Source organism: Arachis ipaensis, chromosome B07 (assembly GCF_000816755.2).
Source record: "Arachis ipaensis cultivar K30076 chromosome B07, Araip1.1, whole genome shotgun sequence".
NCBI classification, from domain to species: Eukaryota; Viridiplantae; Streptophyta; class Magnoliopsida; order Fabales; family Fabaceae; genus Arachis; species Arachis ipaensis.
Genome location: NC_029791.2, coordinates 53,503,562 through 53,517,056, shown reverse-complemented (window position 1 = coordinate 53,517,056; position 13,495 = coordinate 53,503,562). Strand labels below are relative to the sequence as shown.

Here is a 13,495-nt window from a genome sequence, read left to right as displayed (position 1 = left end):
TTCCAAAACTTCCAAAACCATGGCAAGTTAAGGATTTATTTTAAAGTATTCAAAATCACCCATACAACAGTGAGATTTTATAACAAAAGTTTCTCAGCAGAGTCCCAAGTCTTTAGGGAAGGTCAACCTATATCAATTCCTTAAAATTCATTGAAACTCTTAAAATCATGGATTCTCGGTTCAAGTAAATAAAACTGAATTTATTATGAAACCGACCATACAAAATCACAAGTTCCAACCCGGTCCAAAAATCAACTCACTTGAAAAGGAACCGGTTCATTTGAATCAAACCACTTTCAGGTTTCTTTTTGGAACCCATTTTTCTAACTCTTCCAAAATGCCTCAAACTTAATTACTCAATCAAAAGTCTAGATTCCTTTGAAATCACTAAAAGCTCCTTTTTATATTGAAATCAATATTAGAGCGTCATTCTTTCCTTCAGTGATTCAAACGGTAAAAATAGTTCATTTCTAAATAAGTCAAACTCAAGGCATAAAGTTCACTAAATAAATTAAGCTTGAAAATATAAATATTCTCTTAATAAATCAAATAACACAACTTCTCAAATCCAATCCTTTTTAAATAACTTTTTAAACAAGACTAGGATTTTGTAGAAATTTCGGCAGCACCTCCCCTAAGACTTGGACTTTTGCCACCCGGTTCGGGTCCCAACTAAACCGTTTCTCATTCCTTTTCAATAGCTCAAAACCAGAAATCAATTCAAAGCAAGCTAAATCCAACAGTCACCTCAGTGGCATATCTCAAGAAAACCATTTCAAAGTCAATTCAATATCAACCGATTTAACTCATTTCCAAAGCTTCAAAGAAACGGTTTAGTAACAAATCATTTGTCCAAGATCAAGTCAATTAAAGTAAACCAGGCTGAATTCAAAAGTGCATTTGACTTTTCACATCATCAAATAATTGACTCAAATCAAATCAATCATCAACGGATTAAACTCATATTTCAAATCTTTAAAGAATCACTTCAAAACATTACATTTCACAAAGTCGCACAACAATTCAGCCAAACAAATATCCATAATCATTCGAGTCAATCAAATAATACATAAGGCAGATACAATAACTAAATACACCATATCTCACATCGGTATCCATATGTAATAATTCCAATAATAAACTATAGTTTTCGGAAAGCGCCCCTACCTCAAAACGCAAATTCCATAACTCAAACGCGTCACAGAGTCCTTTCCGCCTCAACCCGAAATCATCAACAACTGCAACCTCAGCTTCAAGCCACATCTGCAATAACCATAGCGACACTAATCGCAATATACAATAATCAGGACTCGACCCCACGTTACCAAGACTCATATTCATTAACCGAACACAACAGAATACTAACGCGAGGCTTTTCGAAACATAAATACTTACTGAACTAGCAAAACGAAGCAGCTGCGATTTCGAATCGGCCCGGCAGTAGCTCCGGTAGCGGCCAGAAGCTCCGGTGGATCAATTATGATAACCACGCAACATCAAAACCTTCTTGAAATCTAAAAAGGACAGAAACCACAAATTAAAATCCTTACCGACAGAGCGTTTTCCGACGGCAGAGGCAGTTTCCTCCACTCTCATCCATAATCAACCACGATGGGGGTGGAAACCGGCAGAGACTGCGGTGGTTCTGACGGAGGCGACACCGGCGACGCGAACAGCGATTGGGCACGGTGGATGGACCCGAGCTATCACGGATCTGTTCTCAGCGGCCAGTCGTGCGACAGCCGTAGCATCAACGACAGCGGAACTCCAATGGTGGTAGGAACTACCCTCCTCCTCCTTACCTGCTCCGGTCTCCCTCTCTCCGGCGGCGGTGAGGCCCCAACAGCGTCGGCGCGGCTCATTCACTCCTCCCTGTCGCGTTCATCTCTTCTCCCTTAACTCAGCTTGCGAACAGAGTAGATCCATGGTATGATGATGGCACGGCGACGCGGCAATGTGAGCTTGCAGCTGCAGCGCCCAGGTGCGACGGTGACGGCACAAGACAGCGCCCTCTCAACCTCTTCTCGCGCCAGCTTCGATGGATCAACAGTGGCGGAGGCGGCGCTAGTTCTCCCTCTTCTCCATGGCACAGTGGCAGTGGCGATGTGGCAGCGTGAAGGTGGTGGCTTCAGGCCGGCAGAAGCGCGCGATGGAGGTGGCAGCAAAGGCCCCCTCCCCTCCTTCTCCTCTGATCTCCTTTACTCCCCCTTAGATCTCTCTTTCTTTCTTTGTTTTCTGTTTCTTTGTTCATGAAGGAAGGGGAAACCGTGGGTGAAAGGGGAGACAAGGCATGGTTTCGGCTGTTGGGATGAAGGCTTTAGGGTTTCATTATTTTGAAAGTTAGGGTTAGGGGCAAATTGGTAATTTCAAATGAAATTGGGGATAATGTAGTAATTGAAACCCAAATTAAATCCAACACTAATTGTATATAGAAAAATACTATTTACTCATCAATCTTACAAATTATTTTCCATAAAATGCCCAAATCAGAATAATTAGAAATAATATAATTAAACCCTTTACCCTCCAGAGTAATAGTATTAATATTTAAAATATTAATTATTTAATCCAAATCATATAAAAATCCTTATTATTTCACAACTACCAACTTTATAATTCAAATATAGAAAATAATCCAATAATTATAAAATTGGGTAATAATCATAACTTATCTCAAATTCAATAAATCGAAACTTGCCTTAATTACCTTTAATAAAATAATTTCTGAAATTAAGGCTATAAATAACCATATGATTTGAGACTTGATCATAAAAAGACTTTTCAAAGGTTCTGGGTCTTACAAGCGCGGAATTACACTTCGCACTATTGAACCAACAAGTGCACTGGGTCGTCCAAGTAATACCTGAGTGAGTCAGGGTCGATCCCACGAGGATTGTGATTTGAAGCAAGCTACGGTTGTCTTGTAGATCTTAGTCAGGCAGATAGAAGAGTTGTTTGTTTGTTTAAATCGCATAAAAGGAAAATAAATAAAACGTTACTCAGTTGATGGTGAATGCAATGATATGAGGATGGTTAAGGCTTGGAGATGCTTTGTTCTTTTGGATTAATCCGGTCTTATTGTCTTCTTCAACTTGTGAATGATTTCTTCTATGGCAGGCTGTATGTGATTAACGTCTTTGTTAAGAGATCGCTAATACTCCTCTAGATCTGAACCCCAGGGTTAGTGCGGATCCAGTCTAATTGAAGGTAAAGCTCCTGCAGTTTATCCTCCTTAGTGATCCTACTCTAAACGCTACAGACAAGGTTGAATCTTCTGGATCAGGGAATGTTGTGCCTTTGGTTCTAGCCTCTACCACAAAGACTGTAATCTCCCTGTACCTCGGTTGAACTGGTGTCTCGAGAAGTCCCCAACAAAGTCATGGATTAGCCGTCTAAGAGATGTATGATTAAGCTGGTGGTTCATCATTGTCCGATGAAAGACTCACTCTGAACCCCTATAGAATGAGATAACCTTGTGCCGGTTCAACGCATTCATAGTGATGAAGAACGGATATACATCTTAGAATAGATAATCAAACACGTATTGAGATAGAACAATAGTACTTTATTAATCCGTAAAACTCAGCAGGGCTCCTCCCCTCAACCTAGAATGTTTAGAAATTCATACTGATAGAAAATACAATGTAGAATTCGAAAATATGGCATAAAGTTTTGAACAAGGGTGATCTTTGTTTTATAAATACTAATCTAATGACTACGGATTACATAAGAAGGGTAAAACAGTCATTTAGTGCTAAAATCCACTTCTAGAGCCCACTTGGTGAGTGTTTGGGCTGAGCTTGGTTGAGATCCATGTGCTAGGAGGCCTCTAGGGTGTTAAACGATGGCTAAGGAGTCCTTCTTGGGCGTTGGACGCTGGTCTCTTCTCCTTTGGGCGCCGGACGCCAGAATGGGCAAGAGGCTGGCGTTGAACGCCAGTTTTGGGCCTTCAATTCTGATGCAAAGTACAAACTATTATATATTTTTGGAAAGCTCTGGGTGTTAGATTTCCATATCAATTGAGAACACTCCATTTGGACATCTGTAGCTCCAAAAAAACTCTTTTGAGTGCAAGGAGGTCAAATTTGGACAACATCTACAGTACTTTCTCTGCCTCTGAATCAGACTTTTGCTCCAACTCCTCAATTTCAGCCAGAAAATACCTGAAATTACACAAAAACACACAAACTCAAGGTAGAATCCAAAAATGTGAATGTTACACTAAAACCTATGAAAACTTAATAAAACTTAAACAAAAGATGCTAAAAATTATATGAAAATGATGCAAAAAAGCGTATAAAATATTCGCTCATCATGGAGCTAAGGCATGAACCACAACAAGAAGAGGAAGGTGAGAAAATTAAACTGGAAGAAATGAATGGATAATTGGAGGAAATTGATCAAGAAGTGAATTCCATCATTAATGATTTTTCGTCCACACTGATCAATCTTCTCAATGATCTAGATGAACCTTCTCCCATTGGATTTGAAAAGGATGTGGATGTGGACATCACACAACCTCCAAAATATGACTTGAGTGATGGAAAATATTTGGAAGAGATTGGTGAGGAAGAAGTTGACAACAAAGAGGTGTAGGTCTTTATGCAAGAATCTAAGAGAGTGACACCGTTCCAAGGACAATTTGAGTGGACAACAATATCACCAATGAACTGCATAGGCCCACATCAATATGCTATCTTGGAAACAGATCACCAACTTAAGGTCCTTCTTGGAGTGTTAAATGATGGAGAAATATATGTTGGTTGCCAAGAGATTCTATGGATCATCAAGAAAGCCAAATCAAGAATTGGAGTTCAATTGGGGTGCAAAGTGCAATTGAGTGAATTCCGAAAAGTGTTGGGTGCTTTAATGGGAATGTTGGAGTTTGTTCATCCGAATGGAAGTGTAAAGATCAACAAGAAAATGGATGGAAGATTAGAATATGGGATCCTGGTATAAGCTTCCACAATCGACAATCTTGGGTCCTAATTACTTGGTTGAAGATTCTTGGGAGCTTCATTTGCTTCATTTGGGACCCAGAGGACAATGGACATGCAAACATGGTTGGAGATTCAAGGAGGAATGGAAGTATAAGCCACATTGATAAAAGCTCCTAAAAATGTCCAACTTAAGGACTTTAAATAAAAGTGCTAGGTGAGAGACACTCCACCACAGTAATATCCTTCTAACCTTTCTCTTCTTTTAACTTTTGTTTCTTGAATATTTGCTTATCTTGCTTAGCTTAGTTTAGTTGGACTTTAGTTTTGATCATGTGTTCTTGAGGAATAATGTGTTTAGGGTTGAAAAACTATGTTGGATGTCTTGTTTGATGACCTTAGAGCCTTTCAAATTTGTGAAAACAGAGTTTTGTGTGTATGCGCACATGCACAAACCTATGTGTACGCATACATACCCCAATTCCATCGATTTTTGAGTATGCACGCATGGTTGCGAATGCGATCTCATTTTCAGCCTCTCTGCTACGTGCGCACACACACATGACCTTAACCCTTAAAAAAAACTCCTCAGTGTGCGTACGCACCCAACTGTGCGTGGGCACAACTATTTGCAACCTCCCTGCCGAGTGCGCAGGCACATGCTTGTGCGTGCGCATACCCTGTATTTTCTACCTAGTGTGCATACGTGCACACCTGTGCGTATGCCCCAAATGCATTTTGAGCGTGGGTTTTGAATCAAAACCCTAACGTGTGTTCCCCTATTCCTCTCACTTCTCTTCTTCATCCACACACTCCCCCCCAATCCACATACCACCACTTTCCACCCCTTCTAGTACGGCGACTCCTCTACCACCGGTGACCACCACACCGCACCACCCTTCCCTTTCTTTCTTTCTTTTTCTCTTTCTCCCCTCCATTTCCATTTTTCTCAAGCTCTGCTCCTATGTTCAAGCAAGCTCGTGCTTTCTCTCATTTCGGTGACGCAACTTCGTGGTGACTCCGTCAGTTATAGCCTCCTAGTGCCACTGCACCACCTTTCCTTATTCCTCATCCCTCTTAACTCGGGTTCTTTTCTATTTGCTTTGTTTCCTTTGTTTTAGTTTTAATTGCATTTTAGTTTTATTTTCAGTAACTAGATTATGTTAGATTAGTTGCCTGTTGACTGTTATATAGATTGCAATTGTTTGTTTGATGAGTTTTAGGGCTGAATATTGCTTGGACTTGACTCAATTTTACTGAATATATGAACTGCACACCATGTATTTGATATAATGCCTGAATAAACTTTTAGTTTAATGTATGTGTTGTAGCTATCATATGTATTAAACTATACTCTTGTTAGGCATTCTAATCAAGAATTGTGCACCTTTGGGATGATTTTAATGTTATTTGAGATTGAGAATTGATAATACACTTGTCCATTGATCTAATTTCAAACATCTAAGTGGGTTGAATAGTCATACTTTATTGCATCTTAGGTGAAATTTTTTATAAGTGCATTTGAAGTTAATAAAGTGAATTGAATTACTTGTTCATCATAGTTTTCATATCAATATAACCACATAACAAGTACTTGTTCTCTAATGCTGGCATTTGTTTGAGTGGCTTGATTTGATTCTTATCAAGCTTGCCCCTTTTTACAACAAGCACCTTGTCTATATGATTATTTCATTATTTTTGAGGATGAATAAGTAGTTTTTTATTTCATTATTGAATTGGTTATTGTTTGTTGTGCGATTCTATTTAACTTTGCGCGTTCACTTACACAATTTCAATATCCAATATTTCAAAAATTCAATTCACTCTTGTTGTATTTGCCTAAGCTTGCTTGTGCTTCACTCTTTGCTTATCATGTAGCTTGCAACTTAATCCACTTAATTGAGAAACTTGGGCTTTATTTTCTGATTGTGTGGTTGCCATTTTAACCGGCCAATATATGTATTCTAATTGTGCACACATTTAGAATACACACATTGTCTTTTATAAAACCACACTCTTATGCACTTTTCCTCCATTAAGTGTTTGTTACTTGATTACATTGTGTTTACTTCCTCATTTGTCTTCTTTTGCCAATGATATTGTGATCTTGAATTCTATTCCTTTGATTTTTTTTTAGGATGCGCCGCAAAGAGAAAGAGCCGGCTACATCATCATCGACCCCTCGAGGAATTCTTCCTTGTCCTTCTGATCGTCAGAGCGATAAGCTAGATACTTTCACAAATGAAAAGGCCGATATTCAGTGTGGAAAGCTTCAGCAAAGAGACATACATTGGGAGCAAAAGCTCAATGTACTGGAAGAGTATGTGGCTGCTATCCATGATAGAATTGCCTCTTTTCAGTGGGAATTTCTTAGGCAGGATCTAATGGAAATTAATGAATCAATGGTGAGAAAATTCTATGAAAATATCATGGCTTGGGAAGCAGAGACGGTATTCCTCCGAGGGAAGCAATTGGATACATTCAATCAAGCTTTTGAAACCCTCCTGAAGATTCCTCACATCCCGCCGAGCCGAGATGCCTATAAAAAAACTAAAGCGGATGTGATTAAGGGCAAGATCTCTTTGGATCCTATTTTGAAGAAGATTGGCCATCTTGAGGCCTATTGGGAGTATAGTGCAGGGAAAAAAGCTACCCCCATCAGCATTATATGCTCTGATCTCACTATCGAGGCATAGATATGGCAGCAGATAATGGCTGATTATTTATTACCTAGCACCCACGCCACCCACATTCGAGTCTGGTGTACGAAAATGTGATCTCAATGGCGCCAACAACTTGGTATGCACAATTGTAATCTCAACTCTTTGTCACAACTCCGCACAACTAACCAGCAAGTGCACTGGGTTGTCCAAGTAATAAACCTTACGTGTGTAAGGGTCGATCCCACGGAGATTGTCGGCTTGAAGCAAGCTATGGTCATCTTGTAAATCTCAGTCAGGAAGATTCAAATGGTTATAAAGTTTAAGATAATTAAAATATGAATAAAATAGAAAATAAGATATAAATACTTATGTAATTCATTGGTGAGAATTTCAGATAAGTGTATGAAGATGCTTTGTTCCTCCTGAACTTCTGCTTTCCTATTGCCTTCATCCAATCATTCATACTCCTTTCCATGGCAAGCTGTATGTTGGGTATCACCGTTGTCAATGGTTACTGGTGCGCAGAAATCGTGACGGTTCCATTCCTTGGTAACGGGGCTAAAAACTCAATACGCACGTTCATAATCTTAGTTCTTTGTCACAACTTTGCACAGCTAACCAGCAAGTGCACTGGGTCATCCAAGTAATAAACCTTACGTGAGTAAGGGTCGATCCCACAGAGATTGTCGGCTTGAAGCAAGCTATGGTCACCTTGTAAATCTCAGTCAGGCGGATTCAATTGATTATAGAGATTTAATAATTAAAAGATAAATAAAATATAAAATAAAGATAGTGATACTTATGTAATTCATTGGTGAGAATTTCAGATAAGCGTATAGAAATGCGTTCGTTCCTCCTAAACCTCTGCTTTCCTATTATCTTCATCCAATCATTCATACTCCCTTCTATGGTAAGTTGTATATTAGGCATCACCGTTGTCAATGGCTACATCTTGTCCTCTCAGTGAAAATGGTCCAATACGCTGTCACTGTATGGCTAATCATCTGTCGGTTCTCAATCATACTGGAATAGGATCCATTGATCCTTTTGTGTCTGTCACTACGCCCAGCACTCGAGTTTGAAGCTCGTCGCAGCCATTCCTTCCCAGATCCTACTCGAAATACCACAGACAAGGTTTAGACTTTCCGAAACTCAAGAATGGCCGTCCATAGATTCTAACTTATACCACGAAGATTCTGATTAAGGAATCCCAGAGATACTCATTCAATCTAAGGTAGAACGGAAGTGGTTGTCAGGCACGCGTTCATAGTTGGGAATGATGATGATTGTCACGATCATCACATTCATATTGAGGTGTGAATGAATATCTTAGAATCGGAATAAGCTTGAATTGAATAGAAAAATAATAGTACTTTGTATTAATTCATGAGTAACAGCAGAGCTCCACACCTTAATCTATGGTGTATAGAAACTGTACCGTTGAAAATACATAAGTGATGAAGGTCCAGGCATGGCCGAATGGCCAGCCCCCAAAACGTGATCTAAAGATCAAAAGATGATCTGAAGTTGTAAATACAATAGTAAAAAGTCCTATTTTTACTAAACTAGTTACTAGCGTTTACAGAAATGAGTAATTGATGCAGAAATCCACTTTCGGGGCCCACTTGGTGTGTGCCTGGGCTGAGCATTGAGCTTTACACGTGTAGAGGCTTCTCTTGGAGTTGAACGCCAGTTTGTAACCTATTTCTGGCGTTTAACTCCACTTTACAACCTGTTTCTGGCGTTTAACACCAGAATGCAGCATGGAACTGGGGTTGAACGCCAGTTTGCGTCATCTAAACGCGGGCAAAGTTTAAACTATTATATATCGTTGGAAAGTCCTGGATGTCTACTTTCCAACGCAATTGAGAGCGCACCATTCGGAGTTACATAGCTCCAGAAAATCCACTTTGAGTGCAGGGAGGTCAGAATCCAGCAGCATCTGCAGTCCTTCTTCAGCCTCTGAATCTGATTTTTGCTCAAGTCCCTCAATTTTAGCCAGAAAATACCTGAAATCATAGAAAAATACACAAACTCATAGTAAAGTCCAGAAATGTGATTTTTTATTAAAAAATAATAAAAATATACTAAAAACTAACTAAATTATACTAAAAACTATGTAAAAATATTGCCAAAAAGCGTATAAATTATCCGCTCATCACAACACCAAACTTAAATTGTTGCTTGTCCCCAAGCAACTAAAATCAAATAGGATAAAAAGAAGAGAATATACTATAGATTCCAAAATATCAATGAAACTTAGCTCCAATCAGATGAGCGGGACTTGTAGCTTTTTGCCTCTTGAATAGTTTTGGCATCTCGCTTTATCCATTGAAGTTCAGAATGATTGGCATCTATAGGAGCTCAGAGTTCAGATAGTGTTGTTGATTTTCCTAGTTCAGTATGTTGATTCTTGACCACAGCTACTTTATGAGTCTTGGCTGTGGCCCTAAGCACTTTGTTTTCCAGTATTACCACCGGATACATAAATGCCACAGACACATAATTAGGTGAACCCTTTCAGATTGTGACTCAGCTTTGCTAAAGTCCCCAATTAGAGGTGTCCAGGGTTCATAAGCACACTCTTTTTTTTTCTTTGGACCTCGACTTTAACCGCTCAGTCTCAAGCTTTTGGCTTGACAACTTCACGCCACAAGCACATGGTTAGGGACAGCTTAGTTTAGCCGCTTAGGCCAGGATTTTATTCCTTTAGGCCCTCATATCCACTGATGCTCAAAGTCTTGGATCCTTTTTATTTACCCTTTCCTTTTAGTTTTAAGGGCTATTGGCTTTTTGCTCTTGCCTTTTGGTTTAAAGAGCTTTTGGCTTTTTCTGCTTGCTTTTTCTTTTTCTTTCTTTTTTTTTTTCTGCAAGCTTTTGTATTCACTGCTTTTTCTTGCTTCAAGAATCATTTTTATGATTTTTCAGATTATCAAATAATATTTCTCCTTTTTCCTTATTCTTCAAGAGCCAACATATTTAACATTCATAAACATCAAATTCAAAAGACACATGCACTGTTCAAGCATTCATTCAGAAAATAAAAAGTATTGTCACCACATCAAAATAATTAAACTAGTTTCAAGGATGAATTCGAAACCCTGTACTTTTTGTTCTTTTGTAACTAAAACATTTTTCATTTAAGAGAGGTGATGGATTCATAGGACATTCATAGCTTTAAGACATAGACACTTAAACACTAGTGATCATGTAATAAGACACAAACATAAATAAACATAAAGCATAATAAATGAAAAACAGTAAAATAAATAGACAAGGAGATTAAGGAATGAGTCCACCTTAGTGACGGTGATGTCTTCCTCTTCTTGAATAACCAATGGTGCTCTTGAGCTCCTCTATGTCTCTTCCTTGTCTTTGTAGCTCCATCCCTAGTGATTTTGGTGCTCCTAATAGTTGTGTGGAGGAAAATGTATCCCTTGAGGTATCTCAGGGATTTCTTGGTGAGAGAATTCCTCATGCTCTTGTTGTGCAGTCAAATGCTCTACCACTGAGCTATGGACCCTTGAGATGAATCACTCCATCTCTCATGACTCGGAGGTGGAAGCTTTTGTCTTCCCTTTCCTTTTTCTAGAGGTTTCTCTGGCCTTAGGTGCCATAAATGGTTATGGAAAAACAAAAAGCAATGCTTTTACCACACTAAACTTAAAAGGTTTGCTTGTCCCCTAGCAAAAGAAGAAAGGAAGTAGTAGAAGAAGAAGAAAATGAAGGAGATGGAGGTGTGTGAATGGTTCGGCCACTGGGGGTTTCAGGTGGTTATGATGTGTGAAAAGGAAGGAGTGATGGTTTGAATTTGAGTGGGTGGGTGTAGGTGGGTGTATGATGGTTTTGGAGGGGAGTTGGAGGCGATTGGTGAAGGGTATTTGGGAAGGAGAGTTATGAAAAGATGTGAAAAGGAGAGAAGAAGATGTGGGGATCCTGTGGGATCCACAGATCAAGTGGGGTCAAGGTTTTAGCATCCCTGCTCCAAATTAGGCGTGTAAAATGCCCTTGCTGTGTAATCCTGGTGTTTAACGCCAGACTGCTGCCTGTTTCTGGCATTAAACGCCCAAATATAGCTTGTTTCTGGCATTTAATGCCAGGCAGATGCTTGTTTTTGGCGTTAAACGCCAGCTTGGTGCCTGTTTCTGGCGTTAAACGCCAGACAGATGCTTATTTCTGACGTTTAAATGCCAGACTGCTCTCCTCCAGGGTGTTCTATTTTCAATGCTGTTTTTCATTCTGTTTTTTATTTTTCAGTAGTTTTTGTGACTTTACATGATCATCAACCTAATAAAACACGAAATAACAAAGAGAAAATAAAATAGATATGATTAAATAACATTGGGTTGCCTCCCAACAAGCGCTTCTTTAGTGTGAATAGCTTGACAGTGAGCTCTTATGGAGCCTCATAGATAATCAGAGCAAGGTTGGAACCTCCCAACACCAAACTTAGAGTTTGAATGTGGAGGTTCAACACCAAACTTAGAGTTTGGTTGTGGCCTCCCAACACCAAATTTAGAGTTTGACTGAGGGGGCTTTGGTTGACTCTGCAGTGAGAGAAGCTTTTCATGCTTCCTCTCTATGGTTATAGAAGGAGATCCTTGAGTTTCAAACATAAGGATGTCCTCATTCAGTTGGAGGACCAACTCTCCTCTGTCCACATCAATCACAGCTCTTGCTGTGGCTAGGAAGGGTCTTCCAAGGATGATGGATTCATCCTCATCCTTCCCAGTGTTTAGGATTATTAAATCAGCAGGGATGTAAAGGCCTTCAACCTTTACTAACACGTCCTCTACTTGTCCATAAGCCTGTTTTCTTGAGTTGTCTGCCATCTCTAATGAGATTCTGGCAGCTTGCACCTCAAAGATCCCAAGTTTCTCCATTACAAAGAGTGGCATTAAGTTTATTCCTGACCCCAGGTCACATAGAGCCTTCTCAAAGGTCATGGTGCCTATTTTGCAGGGAATTAGGAATTTACCAGGATCCTATTTCTTTTCAGGTAATTTCTGCCTATCCAATGTATTCAGTTCATTGGTGAGCAAGGGAGGTTCATCTTCCCAAGTTTCATTACCAAATATTTTGGCATTCAACTTCATGATTGCACCAAGGTATTTAGCAACTTGCTCTTCAGTAATGTCTTCATCCTCTTCAGAGGAAGAATACTCATCAGAGCTCATGAAGGGCAGAAGGAGGTTCAATGGAATCTTTATGGTCTCTAGATGAGCCTCAGATTCCTTTGGTTCCTCAAAGGGATACTCCTTATTGGTCACTGAACGTCCCAGGAGGTCTTCCTCACTAGGATTCACGTTCTCCTCCTCCTCTTTGGGTTCGGCCACATCATGTAAGGCTATGGCCTTGCACTCTCTTTTTGGATTTTCTTCTGTATTGCTTGGGAGAGTACTTGGAGGGATTTCAGTGACTCTTTTACTCAGCTGGCCCACTTGTGCCTCCAAATTCCTAATGGAGGACCTTGTTTCATTCATGAAACTCACAGTGGCCTTAGATAGATCAGAGACTATATATGCTAAGCTAGATGGATTCTGCTCAGAATTCTCTGTCTATTGCTGAGTAGATGATGGAAAAGGTTTGCTATTGCTAAACCTGTTTCTTCCACCATTATTAAAGCCTTGTTGAAGCTTTTGTTGATCCTTCCATGAGAAATTTGGATGATTTCTCCATAAGGGATTATAGGTGTTTCCATAGGGTTCACCCATGTAATTCACCTCTGCTATTGTAGGGTTCTCAGGATCATAAGCTTCTTCTTCAGAAGAGGTCTCTTTAGTACTGTTGGATGATTCCTTCAATCCATTCAGACTCTGAGAGATCATATTGACTTTCTGAGTCAATATTTTATTCTGAGCCAATATGGCATTCGAGTATCAATTTCAAGAACTC

General features: G+C 39.5%; 2 long non-coding RNA genes across 2 annotated transcripts in view; one reads left to right on the top strand and one right to left on the bottom strand.

Annotated features, from left to right (window-relative positions):
* Positions 1–1,440, bottom strand: part of LOC110264615 — an 8,999-nt gene extending 7,559 nt beyond the window's left edge. Inside the window, exons 1-2 of the long non-coding RNA XR_002350785.1 lie at positions 1,396–1,440; positions 1,168–1,283 (exon numbers count right to left, since the gene is read on the bottom strand). This is a non-coding gene — a long non-coding RNA (uncharacterized LOC110264615). The remainder of the gene's footprint in view (positions 1–1,167; positions 1,284–1,395) is intronic.
* On the top strand, positions 2,211–13,201 carry LOC107608630. Its single transcript, XR_001612947.2, has 3 exons — positions 2,211–2,302; positions 3,118–3,120; positions 13,185–13,201. It is a non-coding gene; the product is annotated as an uncharacterized LOC107608630 (long non-coding RNA).